Source organism: Euprymna scolopes, chromosome 6 (assembly GCF_053919585.1).
Source record: "Euprymna scolopes isolate OS-2025 chromosome 6, ASM5391958v1, whole genome shotgun sequence".
Taxonomy (NCBI): domain Eukaryota; kingdom Metazoa; phylum Mollusca; class Cephalopoda; order Sepiida; family Sepiolidae; genus Euprymna; species Euprymna scolopes.
Window position 1 is genome coordinate 157,034,887 of NC_136487.1, and position 21,293 is coordinate 157,056,179.

General features: G+C 30.4%; 1 protein-coding gene across 2 annotated transcripts in view; it reads left to right on the plus strand.

Annotated features, from left to right (window-relative positions):
• Positions 1-21,293, plus strand: part of LOC145278076 (DNA-directed RNA polymerases I, II, and III subunit RPABC3-like) — a 358,089-nt gene that overhangs the window by 52,325 nt on the left and 284,471 nt on the right. The window lies entirely within an intron of this gene.

Genomic DNA, 21,293 nt, shown 5'->3' on the forward strand with positions numbered 1-21,293 from the left:
TTTATCCCAGTTAGTAGCCCCTTACATCAAAGTCGTACTGTGCCTTGTTTGGGGTGAAATAAAAAAAAAAAATCATTAGTTATCAAGCTCAATTTCCGATCTTTCCACATGTAAGGAAAATAATGGTTGTCTTTATGGTCATCCAAAAGCAATTTCATAGTTAGACTCGAAGTTTATAGGTACGGGCAAAAATGGGCAGACAAAAATAGCGCGGGGGGGGGGGTGCTAGTTTTGGAAGCCGATTTATCATAATTTTTTGTGGGTTTCCGACTACTTTTTGATTGTATTTGAAAGATTAAGGACTAAACTTAATTTCCAAAAGGGAAAAAATATTTGTACACTTGGAAAAAAAAAAAAAGTTATGAAAAATATTTTCACAGCGAGCTAAATTTTGAAGTTAAGTAAATTCATTGTAAAAATCCTTTAAAAGATAAGTATTAGTTTTCTGGGTCTATTTCAAAGAAAATTAATAAAGTCCTAAAATATTGAATTAAAAAAACAAAAAAAAAACCACCTTTGTACAAAACATAAAGTAAGCCCAAAAGCGAGTGATTTTTACCGCTCACAAAACGCAACAAACAAAAATTTGTATACGCAGAATATACGAAGGCCCAAAATTTCAGGCAGTCGAAAGACTGAACTCATTATGTAATTAAAAAGGAGGAAGGGTTGTGATATTTCTTTTTTTTTTTTCCAGACATGCATCCATACATTCCTATTTTGAACGTTTGTATAAATTTTAAAAAATTTTTAATTTAATTATTTTTCTATGTTCCTGTTTTTAAATTAATTTTTAAAAAAATTATTGTTCAATATTATATAAAAAAAATGTTACACCGAAAGTTTCACATTCTTGCAAGCAAGGACATTATTAAAATCTTGCATATAAAAATTATGCAAAACCTGTAATTTAAAAAAAAAAAAAAAAGTAGAAATATTTTTTGCAATTATAATTTTTTGTGTGAAAATATTAAATAGACAATGCTTAATTCAATGGTAATATCGGTAGTTCGAAAAATTCATTTTTCTTCGAGTTATATCGAATTCATTAATACAGACTTTAGGGCTTTTTTCCTAATGTCCCTATAAAAATTATTTTATTTTTATTGTTACAAATTACGATGCTTTATTTATATAAAAAAAGCAAAAATAAATTCTTGCGTTTTTTATTTATTACTGAAAACCATAAATTTAGTAAAGGTATTTTTTGTTTAAACAAAATAATACATTTCCACTAAGATTTAAATAAAAATTAGTTCATTATATTCCGCGATCATTATTTGATAAATACTGAAAATTTCATTAAAATTGGTTAATTTCCTGATTTTTTTTTTTTTTTTTTAAGTCTGCATCCTGTTTACATAATGAAAGATTAAATTAGTTTTATTACGTAAATAGCAATTATTTAAAATATCAGATATGAATTCTTGAATTGGCAATATTTGAAGGCATCAAAACCGTTTACAAAATAGGCTTGCCCATAAAAGAAAATTTTTTGTCAAACTACGTGAATCTGAACGTCTTAAAATGGTTATGCTTTTACATTGTGATTGACGGTAAATTATATCAAAATGACAGTTTGAAGCTCTTAAAAAAATCTCAGCAAATGGGCATTAATAACGGAAAAAAATTAAAAAAAAAAAAAAAAAAAAAATCCAAAAATAATGGTTACTAAACACAAAAGTTACTTTTCTACCTATCTGGTTCGGGGTTTTATTTTATTTTAAATTTTTTCCCCCCTTTAGAGGTATCTTCATTACAATTAAAAAATTTCATTCAATTCTCTATTGAAGTTCATTCCATCATTGGCTAAAATCATTGACGTTTGAGTATAACACTGAACAAATATTTATTCGCTTGGAGTTCTGTTTTCAGCATTACCGTTCATTGTATAGTCTCTGTCTTGAATTAAGCCTGTCTTTAAGACTTTCATTACATATCCATCCTATCACTTTTCATTATTGCAACAGCCTTTTACCATTAATTTCTCTCTAGCAGTTGATCTTTTTAATTTGGAGTTGCATTAAGCCACCCTGAAGTTAGAGTACTCTCTGCACCCTCTAAGTTGGTGCCCGGTTGCTGTTTTCCCCCCTCTTAGTTTTTTTTGTCCTCCTTACTCTTCATGACAGTACTGGTTGAAGCTAATGTCATGTGCCTGTGTGTATGACTGAATTTTTTTTTTTTATATATCTCCATTATTATAATAAACATCATTTTGTCTGTATAAGCATGTTCCCTATAGACTCTGAAATGGCTGGGCCAACTTTTTCTGAAATTTCACACAAATATTCTTGATGTGTCTGGCAATGTTCTTAAATAGGTTTAGTATCAGAATATCTTTGATAATTTTCATTAATTAAAAAAATCAAATTATGGAAACCGTCCAATTTTGACCAAAGTCAATACCTTATACAGCCTAACATTACGAGTGCAATTGAGAAGTTTTATTACTATAAGAGTATAAAATAAACAATAGGTTCTTTTCTATGACAGAGGTGCATTCAAAATGAATACTTCTGTTTAGAGCACAATTGAAGCATGATATTTCGTATTTTAAGCTTTGATCCAAGCCATTATATAAAATTAATTTTATTGAATCAACAGTGCAATATAGACAACAATGCATTGTGGACTAAGTCACTGTGGGGAGGCATGTTACACTTCATCCCGGCGCACTAGGATAGGTCCCCAACTAGAGTTAGCAATCAGTCAATTTGATAAAAAAAAAAAATGGACGATTTCACCGATTTGAATGACGATAAAAATGTGTGGGTAAAACCATCATTGATCCTTCTTCAATATCTAGCAATGTTGGGTCTCTCTGCTAGTGCACGTGTGTGTGTATTGAATTTAACAAGGTTAAAAGTGCTCAATAAAAGAGCAAGATATATTTTTATTAAGATAAACAAATTTACAATTACAATTTCAGACCTGATCAAACTGCTAGTCCTCATCATGTGACTTAAACTTTTATGAAAACATTTTTTTAAAGTTTATGAGCTGGTTTCTTCTGTGGAAAATGACCATTTATTAAGTTGCCTGACTAGGACTTGTAGTTTTAACCGACCAGTTATCCGAAACATTAGCAGGTCCAGTGTTGCAACCTTGTAAATTTGTTATATATGTATATAAAGTTGGTGCAAAATTGTCGGTTTTTTTATCAGATATATATACGTCAAAAAAAAACAAAAAACAAAAAGACATTTTTGCACCAACCTAATAAAATCTCAATTCAGATAATAGGGATAAAAAGCTTACTCACTACAAGCAAATGTAAACTTAAAATTAATATAAATATTTATATAGTAATCCTAAATAAAAAAGCTCAATACAAACACAATCGGAAGTAGAGCTTGTCATAATTAATGAAAAGAAATCAAGACTGTAAATTAAAATTTACAAGGAAATTTACTGTTCGACAGAATACTCCAAAAACAATACTTAAGATATCCTTATTCCGTGGAGTTTCAAAGAATGTTATTCTTTCCTTCAGAGGAAAGAAAAATATTAGCAAATTATTAGTATCGCTGAGCTAAGAATTTACTGGTTATGGCATTAAATGAAAAGATACTTTATGATGGTTCATCATAAAATTCAAATAACGTGATTATATCAGTTAAAACATGTGAAAAAGGGAAAGACAAACCATTCAGCATTCTGGACCTCTTATATTCAGTTTTGTCTTTTCCTTTTTCAGGTTTTAACCGATATGATCATGTTATTTGCATTTTATGACGAACCATCATCATAAAGTGCAGAGTTCATTTAATGCCGTTAATCAGCAAATTCTTAGTTCAATTATATTGATAATTTGCTGATTTGTTTTCTTCCTCTGAAGAGAAGAATAACATTCTTTGAGACTCCACAGAATAAGGATACTTGTCTAACAATAGATTTCTTGTAAATTTTAATGTAGTCTCAATTTCTTTTCCTTATATATATATTAATGAACCCATTTTTGTTGGGATTGGACTAGAATGAGGCTTTGTCCGAATGTTTACCAAATGGAGACTTGCTGAGTTAAAAAATTTAGTGTTCTAAATTTGCATATACGGTTTGACGTATAAAGTTCTGGATATTTGTACATCTGTATATGTTAAAATTGGTGGAGATATATACAATGCAATTGAATATTGGCCTCCAATATGATAAAATGTCTCTTCATCCCCAAAGATTCTAGATTTTTTTTTTTTTTCTAAACCTCAACACCAGCGGATCTCTATTTTACCGAAGATAGTTACCATATTTTTCAACCCTTGGAAAACACAGTATGGGATCTTTACACATTCTGGATGTTACCTCAAAGTTGGAGCTTTTTTTTCTTATGTAACGGATCACTCTATCACCTCTAATCTTCCCCTTGGATTATTATTCATCTGACCTAGCAGAAATATCCCAGAAATAATTGAACTCATCTTGACATTGGATTGTCCAGGCTGTATGATATCCTTTGTCTATGACTTTTAAATACGTTTTAAATAACTTTTTCAATATGTGCTGACGAACAAAATATCTTGATTCATAGCTGACAATTTTGCTAATTGCATTTCGTTTCCTCTGACGTGAGCCATTATTGAAAATTCCATGAATTGAGGAAATAAATATAATTCTTTTTCATATGTTTATTGTTTTAAACAATAAGTTCTTAACTTGACTATATCTTTATGTATATTTTAATCTACACAATTTAACTTTCATCCTTAAACTTGTATATGTAATCTTGGAAGTTTCTTTAAAACTAATAATAAAAAAAAAAAAAAAAAAAAATTGTCCTTTGTTGGAAAATTTTGTCAGTAAGTCAATTTCATGCATTGCTGAATTATTTTACATGAACAAAGAATAGTACCGATTTTCTTAAAGGGGTCATTAGTTGTTTACCATGAAACCTTGTTTCATTGATTTAAAAACAAAACCGTATATTAAATCATGGCTCCCCAGCAGTGTTGATCAAACGCCACCTCCTTCAAAACATATGAACAAAAATATTTCTGGACCAAGTAAAGAATAGATACCCTGTAGCAGATGACGATTAGTGACAACCGGCGCACATTTCAATTGACACCGGTGATTCGACATTGGCACAAGCACATGGCGTTGGGTGTTCAAATTTTTTTAATAAAATAAACCTGATTTCGCGTCAAATAGCAGACATATGCGAATATTCGCAAGCAAGATTTTAAAAAAATATATTTACCAAACTTGAAGATTTAAAAGAAAAATATATATTTACAAAACATTTTCTTTCTGAGTGTGTTTTTAATATATTTACAGAACTTAAAAAAAAAAAAAACTTATAATAATAAAATACATTTAAGGCAAACTTATTAATGGCAAAAACGAATATAAAATAATTGCCTTGTTCAGATTTTGTGAATGTTTCAGTTTGTTTCACGGATTTTTGCGATCAAGATTGATTTTTATGTACAGCGTTTTTTGGGGGGTTTTTCTGTATGCGTTTTTAATACAACTCAATTTAATTCTTTAAAACATTAACTCTAGTGACAATTTTAATATTTTTAAATATTAAATTTTGATTTAATCTCATGATACCCTCACGTGATCAGTTTATTAAATGACAAAAAAATTCAAAAGTAATGTATTTAAATAAATGGGCGTCTTTCCAAGTGCGTTTTTAATATTTACAGAACTTTTTAAATAAAATTTAAAATAATAATTATAATAAAAATAAATAAAAAGAATTAGCTATATTAATTACAAAACATTAAAAATCGACATCCTAAAAAAAAATTATTTACGAACATTTTTTAAAGTAACAATTGGACGTATTTAAATGGGTGTCTTTCTGAGTGCGTTTTTAATATATTTACAGAACTTTTTAATAAAACTTAGAATAATTATAATAAATAAATAAATTTAAACCACAAACTTATTAATGGCAGGAACAAATATAAAAAAGATTTGTGATATATATTTTTAAATTCTTGATTGCTTATACTTGTGATTTTATTATTCATAAAAAATGTCTCGGCCTAGAAGGATTTCCCTTTCACTGACCAACACACATCGCACTTTAAATATAGAATTGTATTAAAAACGCACACATAAAGAAAAAAAGAACACTGTACATAAAAATCAATCTTGGTCGCAAAACCCCAGAAAACATTCACAAAAATCCGAAGAAGTCAGTTATTTTATATTTGTTTCAGCCATTTAAAAGTTCGGTTTAAATAATTTTATTTTTAAGTTTTTAAAATTATGTATTTTTAATAGAAAGGACGTCAATTTTTAATTTTTTGTAATTAATATAGCTAATTCTTTAAATTTATTTTTATTATAATAATTATTATTTTAAGTTTTATTTAAAAAGTTCTGTAAATATATTAAAAACGCACTCGGAAATACGCCCATTTATTTAAATATATTATTTTTGGATTTTGTTGTCATTTAATAAATTGATCATGTGAAGGTATCATGAGATTAAATCAAAATTTAATATTTAAAAATATATTAATTGTTGCTAAAGTTAATGTTTTAAAGAATAAATTGTAAAAAAAAAAAAAAAAAAAACGCTACATAAAAATCAATCTTGGTCGCAAAAATCCGTGAAACAACTGAAACATTCACAAAATCCGAACAAAGCGGTTATTTTATATTTGTTTTTGCCATTAATAAGTTTGACTTAAATGTATTTAGTTATTTATTTTATTATAATTATTATTATTCTAAGTTTAAAAAAAAAAAAAAAAAATTTTTAAATTCTGTAAATATATTAAAAACGTATTCAGAAAGGCGCCCATTTATTTAAATATCTTTTCTTTAAATACGTTCGTTTTGTTACTTACTTAAAAAAAAATGTTTTGTAAATATATATTTTTCTTTTAAATCTTCAAAAGTTTTGTAGATATATTTTAAAATCTTGCTTGCGAATATTCGCTTATGTCTGTTATTTGACGCAAAATCAGGTAGGTTTATTTTCTTTTATTAAAATTAAAAAATTTAAACAACCAACGCCATGGGCTTGTGCCAATGTCAAGGTCGAATCACTGGTGTCAATTGAAATGTGCGCAGGTTATCACTAATCGTCGTCGTCTGCTACAGGGTATCTATTCTTTACTTGGTCCATATTTTTAATACTGGATTTTTTTTTTTTTTTTTTTTGTTCAGATAAATTTAGGTTAACCAATTTGTTTAAAAAACAAAACAAAAAAGGAAAGAAAAAAGTATTTCTTACCAGTGTCATTCGTCTCTTTCCCCATAAGCTATTGTGCCTATTATTTACAAACTACTGTTTTTATATTGTTTGGTTGAATCTGTTCTACTATTTATGACTCCCTCTTTGTTATTTTTATATATGTACATCCTTATTTACTCTACCATCTCTATAATTATTACTAATTAAAAATATATAAGAAATATGTAATATATATATATGAGGGGAAGCATTAGTTTCATGGATTTCTGTTAGTTTCAGTTTCTTTCAGCTCATGTGATGTTCTTTTGGTATGTTATTTTTCCATTTTAAAATTTTATTTACTCACTAGGAGTTTCACACGAATCATTCATTATCTCTGATTGTGTGACAACAAGTCTCCCCAAAGTTTCAACACTCTCTGCATCTTTTGATAATGGTTGCAAATCATTTTGCACTATTGCAACAACTGTTTACCATTGATTTCTTACTGGTAATGACCCTTGGTCTTCTCGGGAAATTGAATGGTAATAAACCTCTCCAGTGTTCCAGTATTTTCTGCAACATTCTAATGGAGTCATGTTTCTAAATTTTTGATAATTTGTATTTAGATTCTGCAAACTACTGTGCTCATTTTGGCATAAAGTGCTTAGTAAAATTCAGTGACACTCTTCTGGCAGTTGAAAGTTTGTCCCTCAGTATGGGTGATGCTCAGAATACTGTTACAAATTACTTAGGACTTCTACCCGATCATGAGTCATGGAACGAAGACACATTATCCCCCGCGGATTAAATAAAGGGTTTTGTTTAAGATTCAATACAGATTCAATACAGTCCAACAAAACACATCTGAAGAATGTTGGCAGCTACATCAGCTGAAACGTGAGAATAACACTCAAGATGTGAACAGTAGTCTGAATAATCCAAATTCTGATAAGCGGGAAGGGGGGTGCTTAGTCTTTCCATTCTCCTTGGCCCTTCATAATCATCGTTTGGTAACAGTTGAGATTGGTGCTACCACAATTTTTTATTTTTTTAATTTAAAAAAGCTTAAAGATCATCTAATTTCTGGTAGTTTCAATTCCCTCGGGTTTGTGATTTGTTTTTGTTATGCTTCTATTGCAATTTGTGGTTGGTTAGCATTTGTCGGCTATGTGGACTGTTTTTCCTTAATATTTTGCTGTATTCATTGTCATACATTATGTGTAACATAGTCGTTACATGTCAACACTTGGGACCCACACGTTTTATGCAGACAGTTGTAAGGAAAGAATTTGTCTTTTTCTTTGAAGTTGAAATAACATACATTTATTTACAGGTACTTCCAGAATAACACCTTGCCTCTTTAAGTCTTCTGGTATACCAAGGTACTTAACAAGAATTTGCTATGTCAAATACATGGTATGTTGTCTTTGTCCGACCATGTTGAGGGCATGTCTTTCCCTGTTGCTCCTGGGCCACATGTGTAACACTTCTATTTCCTCTTTCTCAGGCCATATTTTTATTTCTTTATAATCTTTCTTTCCCTCTTTGACGTCACCTCACATGGCTCCATCATTTGCATACATTGGCTGTCATACAACTACTGCTGCTATACATGCGTCCATGTTCTGTTACTCTTGGATCTAAATTTCTTAGTCTTTTGTCCAGGTTTATAGAATTGTTCTTCGTGCTCCTACAATCACTAATGTTGTTCATGTTCCTTTCAGCTTTCTGGCAAATTCCATACATTAGTCTAGTTTTCTGCCTCCTTAATCTTCATTGTGAACTGCTGGGATTGTGGAATGTACTTTTTTTTTCAATTTTTTTTTTTTTTTTCCTCGATTGTTATGTCTGGTTTCCTTGCTTGAATGAGTTTATCTGTTTGTACTGCCATGTTTAATAGAATTATTTTCGTTTTCCATTTTGTTTTTTGTTTTTTTTTTCGTTTGTATCATGTTTGTGTTTAAAATGCAGTTTACATGGTTCCAGTGTACGGTTTTCTCCGTAGTTATGTGCTTTTGTATTTCTTTTGAAATAGTTTGCTGCATTCATTTATGTGGTTTACTGTATCGTTTCTTTGTTCATGTTCACTTACTGTTTTCTTGGATTTTATCTATTATATAGGTTCGTTATAACCTGTGTGGCTATCAGTGATTCTATTTCTCTTTTCAAATGTCCTTTGCATAACCATGTCCAGATGTTTTGTGAATCACTCTTCTGGTCACTTTTATAAAGATTTATTTATTTGCTAAGAGATTTTACACATGCCATTATCAGTGATTGCTCGCTGACAAAAATTAGTGGTGTTTCCTGGAATCTAAGTAACAGCAAGTCCCCCACCCTCACCACCGGATCCCCAGCACTCTCCACCTCTTTCAATAACAATTGCAGATCATTTTGGCTTATGGCGACACCTGTTTACCATTGATGTTTCACTGATGCTGAACATTATCTCAGGAATTTGAATGATAACAAGTCTCTCAAAGGTTCCAGTGCACTGCTGCATCATTCTAGTGGAGGTCTGGATAGTGCTGTCTTCTCGATCTTGCAATCCTCTTTGACCCTTCCTGTGTTTGTGTGTTATTAGGATTACATGCAGTGCAGAAGTTTTAAAATAAAAGTCTGTGAGCTTGCCTGATATAGTTTTTGTAAATTTTTATGCCTTCCTTTGTCTCCTTTTTGCTGTGATTTTTTTTTTTCCTTTCTTTCTTTCTGCCTCACTGTATATGTACTTGGCTGCCTCTCAAAATTCTTTGTTCATTGATGGAGTCAATATCTGCTTTTGCTTATAAATCTATTGCTAGTAGCGCATGATGTTGCTGCTACAACTACTACTAGAGGTTTAGCTGCCAGTAGGAATGCTATTTTGATATATTTCAAACGTATCCGAACAGCAAAATTGATAGAAAAATGATTTTAGGAGTCTGAACCGTTTTGTACTATTTAGAGACACATGTTTTCATCTTCAGAGTGTTCGATGCCTCTGTTCAGTCTCGAAAAACAAAGGATACCCCTTGTAGGGGCAGCTCTGCGTGTGATTATGTGGCAAGGGTTGCGCAATATCCAACCACACCTCCTGAATTGGCACTGCTGGAGTCCAGTGGTAAGAAGTCCAGAACAACTGGAAACAATGCTGAGATAAGCGGAGAGCATATACAGTTCCAAATGATCCCCTGTCTGGTACTGGCTCGGTTCATCATTGCTTAACTTTTGCTGATCTGACGGGAATTGGTGTGTCGCACGTGATTATGTCGGTGTTATTCTTGCAATATTTCTACTGATGTAACTTCAGACCTTCTTTAGGGATATCTTGTCAAACTCGTGGAATTTCAAATCAAAGTAGTATGTTCTTGTTCTGTCAGCCATTTAATCTTAAGCAATTCGTAGTTGTATTCTTGATATCGCTGTGCATTAAGGATTGAACCTTCAAGCTTCAGTACATTGTCATCACGAACTGACTTAATGCTTTAGCCTCGTTTCAAAAATTGAAAAAACTGACACGTATACCTTCATTAGATTACTATTGCTTTATTTATTATTAATAGAAGTGAATGGTGTTTACTGATAGAACTACCGCTAGATATTTTGAATGTTTGCAAAACACAAAAGTGAAAGAAAAACGATTTTAGGAGCCAAAAACGTTCTGTCCTATTCAGTAAATGTTAAGAATTTGTATTACATTAATAGTAATGATGGGACGATTTTCGATATTTTCTCGGATTCCAATACAATTACTGATTCTGTTCTAAATTCACAGTTCTAATACTGGTTCAGATTCCTTTAAAATCTCTAAGTGTTTAGCTATGTAACTATAGAAACTTTTTTTTTTGGGGGGGGGGCAGGGTACTATAAAAAAACCCATGTGCATATATTTTCATGAATTTTGGTAAGGTGATCTATATATTTTAGTTGAAAAAATATATTTCTTTTCAATAATTGAAAATTAAGTTGTAAGTAAAAAGTAAAAAAAAAAAAATGTATTGAATAATAGGTTCAAATTTTTCAGATACTGATTCCGATAACTTAAATTTTTTTTTTTTTTTCTTATTGCTGATTTAGATTAATTGTCCCAACATTAGTTAATAGAAAAGTTAATTAAAAAAAAAAAAAAAAAATTCATAAACGTGGGGGTCAAGTGTAAACGGGACCGAACAGTCTAAGAATCTTCTGTCTTCAAGAAGTTTACCACCATACACATATATATATATATATATATATATATATATACACACACACACACACACGTTTTTATTTATTACCGTTTTATCTGCTTAGTTACACATATTTCGGTTACCGAATCGTATTAACGCTCCAGTAACTTCATCAAACATTACAGAAATGGTCATTATGATTGGGAGATATATATGTGTATATATATATATATAAACTAATTGGCAGCCCGGCATTGCCCTGTCATAAAGTACGCTTATATTTTAATTTAAGCAGATTGTGTATGTATTATAATAGAATCAATCCTCTATTGATTATTACATATTACGAAGAATAATTTGTCCGGTGGACTAATTTGCAAAATATATAAAGAATAATGATAATATCGTTTATCAAATTTCGTTTGTTTGTTTACAATATGTCAGCTGATATTTGAGCTTGACGATGAATGCCCTGGAAAAGTCACTTCTGATTAATGTTTAGTTTTAAAATATGCAAACTAAGAAATGAGTTGCGGCGATTATAAATGGTACCGCTTTTTTTTTATCATAAATTGAACTTATTAATAAAAAAAAAAATTAAAATAAAATGGTGGGGTACACCCGGGCTTAAACAGAAAATCATTTGATCTGTAATTGAATGCTCCACCACTAAGTTATATCTCCAGATTATAGCAAATCTATTATATGTGTGTGTGTGTGTGTGTGTGTGTGTGTATACACACACACACACACATATATATGTGTGTATATGTATGTATATAATTATAAACTCAAATGACATTGTAACGAGTGATGTAACCCACTTTCTGGTTTACGACGTCTGGTTGCGCTTGCGCGCATAAACATTAACCCATAACAACGGAAACAAATGAATACAAATCGCTTCTTTTGCAGATTTTGACCTGGGCACTGAAATGTTAACGTTATTATTTTGAAATTATTATTTAATATTGAAAGAGTGGGGGTGTTTTGCAACTATTCTTTATTACAACTATACTGTCACTATTTTCTTACAACTAAGCAACTTTAACCCGTTGACAAACATAAGAACAATTGTAGTAAAGCCAAGACTACTACCACTACTCTCTATCCGTCCCTTTTCCTTCCTTCCTTTTTTTATTTTTTGTTTACATTTCTAGATACAAAATAGTTGTATGAAAACGGTGAATTTGTTGACGCATTTACTAATCTATTTCAATATTAGTTTTATTTTATCTTATTTATTTAGGTTTTATTTTTTGCTTCAGGTTCTATTTTTTTAAAAAATTTTTTAGATTTTAAATTTCTATAACTTGGTTGAAGGATTCCAATATGGATTTTTCATTCTTATATTTTTCATCGGTAGGTTCATGTGCGTTTTTTCTGCTAAATGACTTTCGTCGGCATTCGATTCATAGGAAAATCATGTTTAATTTTCGATTTTTGAGCGATTATTCAGAAAAATAGGTAACTTTACACGACTAGGCAGGATTTTTTTTTTTCGTGTTTGAGTGATCTGTCTGATTTTTCATTTCAATATACTTTCATTGAAATGTTTCTGCTATGTCAAAAAAAACTATTTTCTTTACATCACAAGTGTCACACTCGTACATGAATTCCATAGCTAATATAACATACTGACCCAACAGGTCACGAGTAGTCTAATATATATATATATATATATATATATATATATATATATATATATATATATGGTGTCCTAAAGGTCACTGAAGGATTTTGAACTTAAATAGATTCTTTATTTTTATATCTTTCCATAATTTTAACATCATCTGATTAAGACCTTAATGAAAAATGTCTTTTAAATGTCAACCATTTTCAGCTTAGCATATTTGCTCTTTCCAAAACATTATTCCTGACCGATTGCAGAATCTCTGGATTGCGATTTAACTCCCTTATTTCGTTCCTGATGTTTTCCTTCAATTTTTGCAGGGTTTGGTGTTTGGAGGTCTGCCAGCTCACAGAACAAAATAAGGGCGTTCAATCGCAGTCCAGAGGTTCTGCAATCTGTTATGACTAATGTTTTGGAAAAAGCACAAAGTTGAAAATGGGCAACATTTAAGACATTATTTTTCGTAAATAAGATTGAAATTTTTTTTTTTTTTTTTTTTTTTTCTTTTTAAATTCCTCAGTGTTGATTATGTTAAAATTACAGATATCCTCAAAAATAATCTATTCAAGTTAAAATCCTTCAATGACTTTTTGGACACACACACACATAAGTAGTTATATATATATATATATATATATATATAACAACTACTTAATTTACTCACATAATATATTAATATATATATATCACATTAATATACGAAAGTATAGATTTATGCATAAGCTTTAAGTATTTACTTCAAAAGTGCTCAATACGTAGGTAGAGCTAGGATGAAACGCCGAATATCCAGTGTAGCTTAATCGCCATATATATTTTATAAATTACTAGTTACATATATATATATATATATATATATATATTACTAGCAGAAGTACCCGTCGTTGACTGGGTTCAAAAACGGCCTACAGAAAAGGGACTGTGATTGATGAAAGTATGATGGTTATGAAAAGGAGGGGGTTGTAAAGAGATAGGTTTTGATACTCAAAAATGTTACCCTCAGCAAAATATGATGAAATTAAAGATAATTTTCGCAAAATATTTTTTTATATCAACTTTATTTCCATTCGTTGCCAAGAGTGACCAACAATGCTTCCTTACAAAGAGAAAATATTTTATATATATATATATATATATATATATATATATAAAATATGCAAGAAATAAATGTTACCATAGTCAATAAAAGTTACTTTTATGGTAGAAAAGTTCATTGGTTTGTATTTTTAAGTAGTTTGTAAAAAAAAATAAAAAATAAAAATAAATTTTTTATTCACGAACCGGTTTAAAATAAAAAAAAAAAAAAAAAAAATCAAAATGGCACCGACTTTGAAATGGAGAGCCCCGTTTTCAATTTGAAGGAGGGGCACCGGAGCATTCTGTGTCAACAATTTAAGAGAGTTCCGTCAAGGTAAAGAATATTTATAAACGGACTTTAATGTTTTCCGTTATTTTGTGCTTGAGGAATATTTTCGATTATGGCATGTGTAGTTTATATAAAAATTCAGTTAAGTAATTATCGCCTCAAATTTTGTTTTAATTTCGGTTCTCTGATATTATTTCAAGTAAAGAGCATTAAAAACTATTTCAAAACAAAAAAAAAAACATGAACTGAAGTTTTATTGACTATGGTAACATTTATTTCTTGTATATTTATTTTTTCAGGTAGTCGTTTGTTGGCTTTTCTGCTAAACACTCTTACTAAATAATATCGAAGAAATATCGAAAAACAAAGAAACAAAAACAGTTTTAAAAAATAATGAAGCTTTACTTACTTTAATAAAATAATCTGAAACAGCAAAATGGGATATTAAAAAGTAAACACGTAATTACTTTAGTTTTTTTAAAGCAAAGAATCGATATGGATAAGAAAATGGTGCCCTTTTCAAGCAGAACAGCTTCGTTTCGGTTTTACAGTATTGAATGGTGTAGTATTGCGCCGTCGGATTCAGGGTTGTACTATTGTAATGTAAAGAACACGCAGAAAGGGTTGTAATCAACTGAATTCCTTCTAGTACACTGACAAAAAAAAGCTTAAAACAGATATATAAAAATAAAAAGGTTATGCAAATGTTTTTAAAAAGACGTAATCATGTGAGCAGAATTTTTTCCTTTTGACACAATAACAAGTAACGTTCTTATTTTTTATTATTTATCTATTTATTTTCAAAAGAGTGCCACGTGCGAGTGGAGAAGGAAAAAAGTTATGCAAAATTTATGTCGAATTGTCTAAAGTTCTGACTTTTTTTTTTTTTTTTTGGCTTTCACTTTAATAAGAACGTGAATTTATGAGGACCCCACAATTTTTATGAACCACCGTTCTGCCAGATCAAACATACCCGTTCCTGATCCTTGATACATCTTCTATCATTATATGTAATCAGTTTTTTAAAATAGTCAACCATATAGGAGCCTATTCGTGACCAGCCACATACACGCACAGCTTTATGTGTGTATATATATATATATATATATATATTGTGTGTGTGTGTCTATATGTATCCAAAAACTCTTGTATTTATTAATCCTGATATATATATATATATATATATATATATATATATATATCTCAGGATTAATAAATATTTGTCTATCACTTCTACAGTATCATCAAAACTGGTTCTTTAATAGATTATTTTGACATGGGTGTATATAGTACTAAAGAATAAAAAACAGACATACAAATGTCTATCAGATTTGCATAATTTCTTTGTCTAATGAATTGCTGTTACTCATTTGTAATTTTGTTATTCCTCTATATCTACAAAAGTTTTGTCAATATTAAAAAAAAATAAATTGCAGAAAACATTTCTGGAAATTTTGAGAGATAATTTGAATGATATTACTTATAATGAACTTCTATATTTTTTTACTTAAACTATGTTTTAATAAAAAGAAACAAAATATCACGTTCTATTAATTTGGAAATTAAAATCAGGTAACCCCCCCCCTCCCTCTAAACAAGTCTAGTGAGAATCTCTCGGGAAGAACAAGGTGAGAAATAGTACTCTTTGAACAAGAAAATTAAAATTATTTCATAGCTAAAATAGTCCATTTTGCTTATAAAGACTATTTTTCGCCAACTTTCATTTTGGTATTTCACGTAGACAAAGCAACTTGCCATTATTATTATTATTTTTTATATTTCATAAATGAATAAATGCGAAAAAAATTTTCACCTATCCTAACTATATTAACATTTAATAAGTTTATACTTAATTCTATGGTATAACATTTAAAAATTAATATCCTGTAATTTTAATTGTCATAAGTGATCTTGCCTGTGTATGTGCGGAAATTCTCTGCCAAACTCCTGAAATTTTGGTCACCAGACTTGAAATATATATATATATATATATATATATATATATATATATATATATTCTTTTCCGATGTTTTTTAGTTGAAGAGATTATTTTAGGCATAAAGATTTCCAAGTCTAACAAGATGCACCTGATGAAAGTACATCGATAGAAACGGGTGTGCAAATGTAACACTCGAGATGAGAACAGTATTCAAGAGAATATAAATAAGACGGATCAATCCTCATCGCAAAAATTGAAGAGAAATGATGTTAGTAAATAAGATAATTTCATTTATCAAAGTTACATAGTAACGAGAGGCACAAATATACACAATAAACTGTCTGATTTATTAAGTGAAAATTAAATTTATCCTGTACATTTTTTCGTTTTATTAGAAACGAATAAAAGGAAATCTATTTTTTTGCCATTTTCCAAATTCCTCTTTTATATTCGTTTATATAAAGCACTCTACCCTGTAATAAAACATCATACCCCTACTAAAATCACGTTGCTACCAGACTAACGATTAGAAAACAAAAATTAGAAAATGTAAAAAAAAATTCTTTTTAAAAGACAAATATTAATCCCAGACTGTTATGCTATTGATCTTCCTTGCGTGTTCCACTTCCCCCTTTTTTTTTTTTTTTTAACTCAAGACCTTGTCTCACATGATCATCGACTTGTTAATCATACAAGATTTGCAAAACCAACTTAAATGCCCACATTTTTAATGACTGTCACTTGAACGATATGTATTTTTTTTTTTAATCTTTCAACACTTTCTGAATTATTTAAATTTATTTTATATAGTCTTCCCCCCCCCATTATTTTTAGTTGTTTCTTGGCTAATCAGGCACAAAATCTTTCAAAAATATTTTATCGGTAAAACGTTTTACTTAGCCATTAAACTATTTTTTTCTATTAGTTGAATTTTTTCAAAAAACAAAACAAAAACAACTCAAACTATTGATTTTGTTCCTTGTTGAAATGTTCCTTTCATCTGATCTAATCTATAAGTTTTTTATTCATTTAGTAGCTAAGTAATTGTCTACCCTTTTAGCCGTTGTGTGTGTGTGTATATATAAATAACCGTTCACATACACCTTTCACGATAAAGATAGAACCCAGAATTAGATAGAATCGAGCAATTGCATCGACAACGGACCACGCCAGACCCAAAGTGGATTTCGATGTACTGCATCTCATCAGTGACGTGCTCAGACATAGGTGCGAACCCAGGTCGTCGCACTCATGAAGTGTGCAATACTGACGACCTAACCATATGGGCCACGGCGCAATCTATTGATTATGCCTCAATTTTTTTTAAATTCTTATATTTTTTTTTTTTTACATACCAGCAGTAACTATCTTAGTTGTATGGCGCGTTGCTTGTCACATCGTAGAATGTAGAAATGGATTAAAAAAAAAATATAAGAATTTAAAAAATCGAGGCATAGTCAATAGATTGCGCCGTGGCCCATATGGTTAGGTCGTCAGTATTGCACACTTCATGCGTGAGACGACCTGGGTTCGCGCCTATGTTGGAGCACGTCACTGGTGAGATGCAGTATATCGAAACCCATTTGTGTGAAGCTATTAGTTAACGTTCGAGTTAAAAATGTTAGTGTTCAGCCAGAAAATAAAAGCAATATTAAATTGCTGGGGAGAGGAGGATTGAATTAAATTTGTTTTTACATTTTCTTATATAACGAAATAGCTGGTTGAATATTTCGTTGGCATCTTAATCTATAGAAGTGAGAATGTGCACGTAAGGATACTTCTCAACCTATATACTCAACAAATTTTTGATCTCCAGACTTGAAATTTGATATAGAGTATTCAGACCTGTGGAAAACTTTAATTGGTTTTCATCTGAAAAAGAGCTGCTAAGGGGTAAAAATGGAAAAATTGGTACGTGTGTGTGTGTGTGGGGGGGTAATCGGATTTTTATCTGTCTTCAACTGTTTCACGAATGTGCATGCGTGGCTGTTAAACCTGACTTTATGTTAAGAATAAATAAGTTTGAAAACGCTTCTTTAAAGAATATGTTCAGCTAGTTATCATACTCAACTTTTAGGTTTTGGTTTCGATCTCGGCTCAAGTATTTTTTTTTTTTTCCACTTCCAAAAAGTGAACTGTTTGCAAAAACCATGGTACTCGCATTTCTTAACTTTTTTTTTTTTTTTTTTTTTTTTTTTTAAAGGAATTTAATGTTATGTTTAATACCTGAAGTATTTCTGTTAGTAAGAACTCCGCATTAATTAAAATATAATATTTATGCATATTTTATAACTGGGCGGCCTGCTAGTATTAATATAAAATAACTATTTGTTCAAATTTAAACAATTTGTTACTTGTTTGCTTGAATTGTAACTAAATGGTGTTGCCTTGGCCTTCGGGACAAGATCAAAGTGTAGTATCTGTTCTTCAGATGCTGCACTTCTATTTCTTGTTCTCTTTCGGTGGAGGAGAAATCCTTCACGACTGAGACAATTTTTATTTTTGTACCTTTTCTCCACGTTAAAAAACGACCCTGGTGTCTAACTCTGTCCCGTGGGGAGGCATAGTAAATAGGTACACACACTATTAAATAAACATTGCCGGCCTTCGTGGCAGGATCAAAGTGTAGTATCTGTTCCGGCAGATACTGCAAGCAAAGACCATATGTGGGGGCGACCCCACATATAAGACCTTGGTCAATGTAGGGGCAACCCTTCATACCAATTGTCACCATCCAGCTCCCCTACTCCCCTTCACTCCTCACATTAAAAATCGGCCTTGTGCCTAATTTGCTCGGTGGGGAAGCAAATAAATACCATCAAAGTGTAGTATCTGTTCCGGCAGATGCTGCACTTAAGATAATTTGTACCAGTCAATGGAGGGGAAACCCTCTATACTGGGACAATTATTATTTTTGGTAACCAGAGTGCCCCCTTTTTGCCTACTTTTAGGGGAGCTGGTTTTTACCTCACATTAAAAACGGCCTTGTGCCTAATTTGCTCAGTGGGGGAGCAAATAAATACCATCTGTTCCGGCAGATGTTGCACTTTGTGACCATTGCCCTTGTGGCAATTGGTTATTGGTACATGTAGGGGCAACCCTATATGTACCATCCCCTTCCCCTCCCTTCACCTCACATAAAACCGACCTTGTGTCACATTTTGCTTACGTGGGGAAGCAAGGAAATACCTACAGACATGAATATATGTAGACACACACCTCTTCACATGCATTAATATATACACGCATGTCTACACACATAAGTATTTAAAATGCATTTATCGAACGCACTGTTATATCTAATAAGTTAGGGAAATATGATAACATTTCCATAACTAAGTACCTCATACTACTCGTGTATTTAGCACTGAAGTAAATACTGAAAATGTTTAGATTTAAAATTGTTTAAATCGAGTTTCAGAAGTAATTATTTTTTTTTCTTTTTCTTTATCTTTTTTCTTTTTTTTCTTTTTCTTTTTTCTTTTTTTTTCTTTTCTTTTTTCTTTTTTTTTCTTTTCTTTTTTTCTTTTTTTCTTTTCTTTTTTCTTTTACTTTTTCTTTTTTTCTTTTTCCTTTTTCTTTTTTTCTTTTTTTTCTTTTTTCTTTTTTTTCTTTTCTTTTTTTCTTTTTTTCCTTTTTTCCTTTTCCTTTTTTCTTTTTTTCTTTTCTTTTTTCCTTTTCCTTTTTTTCTTTTCTTTTTTCCTTTTCTTTTTTTCCTTTTCTTTTTTTCCTTTTCTTTTTTTCCTTTTCTTTTTTTCCTTTTCTTTTTTTCCTTTTCTTTTTTTCCTTTTCTTTTTTTCCTTTTCTTTTTTTCCTTTTCTTTTTTCCTTTGCTTTTTTCCTTTTCTTTTTTCCTTTTTTTTCCTTTTTTTCTCTCTTTCCTTTTCTCTTTCCTTTTCTCTTTCCTTTTCTCTCTTTCCTTTCTTTCCTTGTCTTTCTTTTTTATCATTTCCAAACTTTATTATTAAATACACACAAAGGAAAGTATAAAATGCATGAATATGCCATACTTCATATTTTCATTCCATATTTTAAGTGTTCTAATACTATCAGTGTTGAGAATGGCTCTTCCGTTTTGATAATAGTGAAGCTTTTGACTCTTTACGAAATAGAAACCTTTAAGGTTGCTTGATCTTTCATTTTCAAAGTTTGCAAATAACACTTTGCAACCAATTTCAGGTCCCAAAAAAGTACATGCTACAATAAGACCAGTTTCGGTGTAAGAAAATTATCCTAATACAAAATCTGACTTTTCTTTCTCTGGATTCGGCACCGTTTTCATATACGATGAATCCATATTTTATTTTGTTATGAAAAAAAAAAAAAATTGTCAGTTTAAACATTTGTCCTCTTAACCCTCTTGTGTTGAGTGTTATTCTACCTTTTTTTATTATTCCAGCAATAGTCTACTAACATGCCAGGGTTCGATTTTACTTTAAAAACGTTTCTCCGTCACTAAAATATCCTGATAGAATCTTTCGCCTAAGATTATCCTAAAAATTCTCAAGTGACACTTTTGTAAAAAAAAATAAAAAAATAAAAAAAACAAACAAAAAAAACTATCTAATGTGACACAAAAATAAGGGTAGAAATGTATTTTCTATGCCATTGTGCATATAAGTCACAGATGTCCTGTACTTTTTTTTTTTTTTTTTTTTAGTGTTGTACAATGTTATTCAACCTTTATAGCTGTAATTTTCTGCCTCTTCACTTGTGTAATTATAAGAACCACCATTGCTAATTCTGAAAGATAGAATGTATCAAGTTTAATAATATTTCTACTATAGTTAAAAAAAGTCTTCCCTCAAATACCTTATGCAATGTACATTAAGAAAATTGTTCACCAAGAAATGCAAAGGCAGCTTAAATAGGATTGTTAATCAAAGTTTGGCAGGTGACTAAGACAAAAGACCAGCCATACAAGGTTGATATATTTCGTTAGTTTTTAGGTGTGATGGTGAATTTTATGACGGTTAGGCTCTGTCTTGGCTCTTGTGACAGTTGAAGATGTGATGGGAATACACAGAAGTGCCTGAGGATGGTGTGTACGTGCTCTCACTGGACACCTTGATGTAC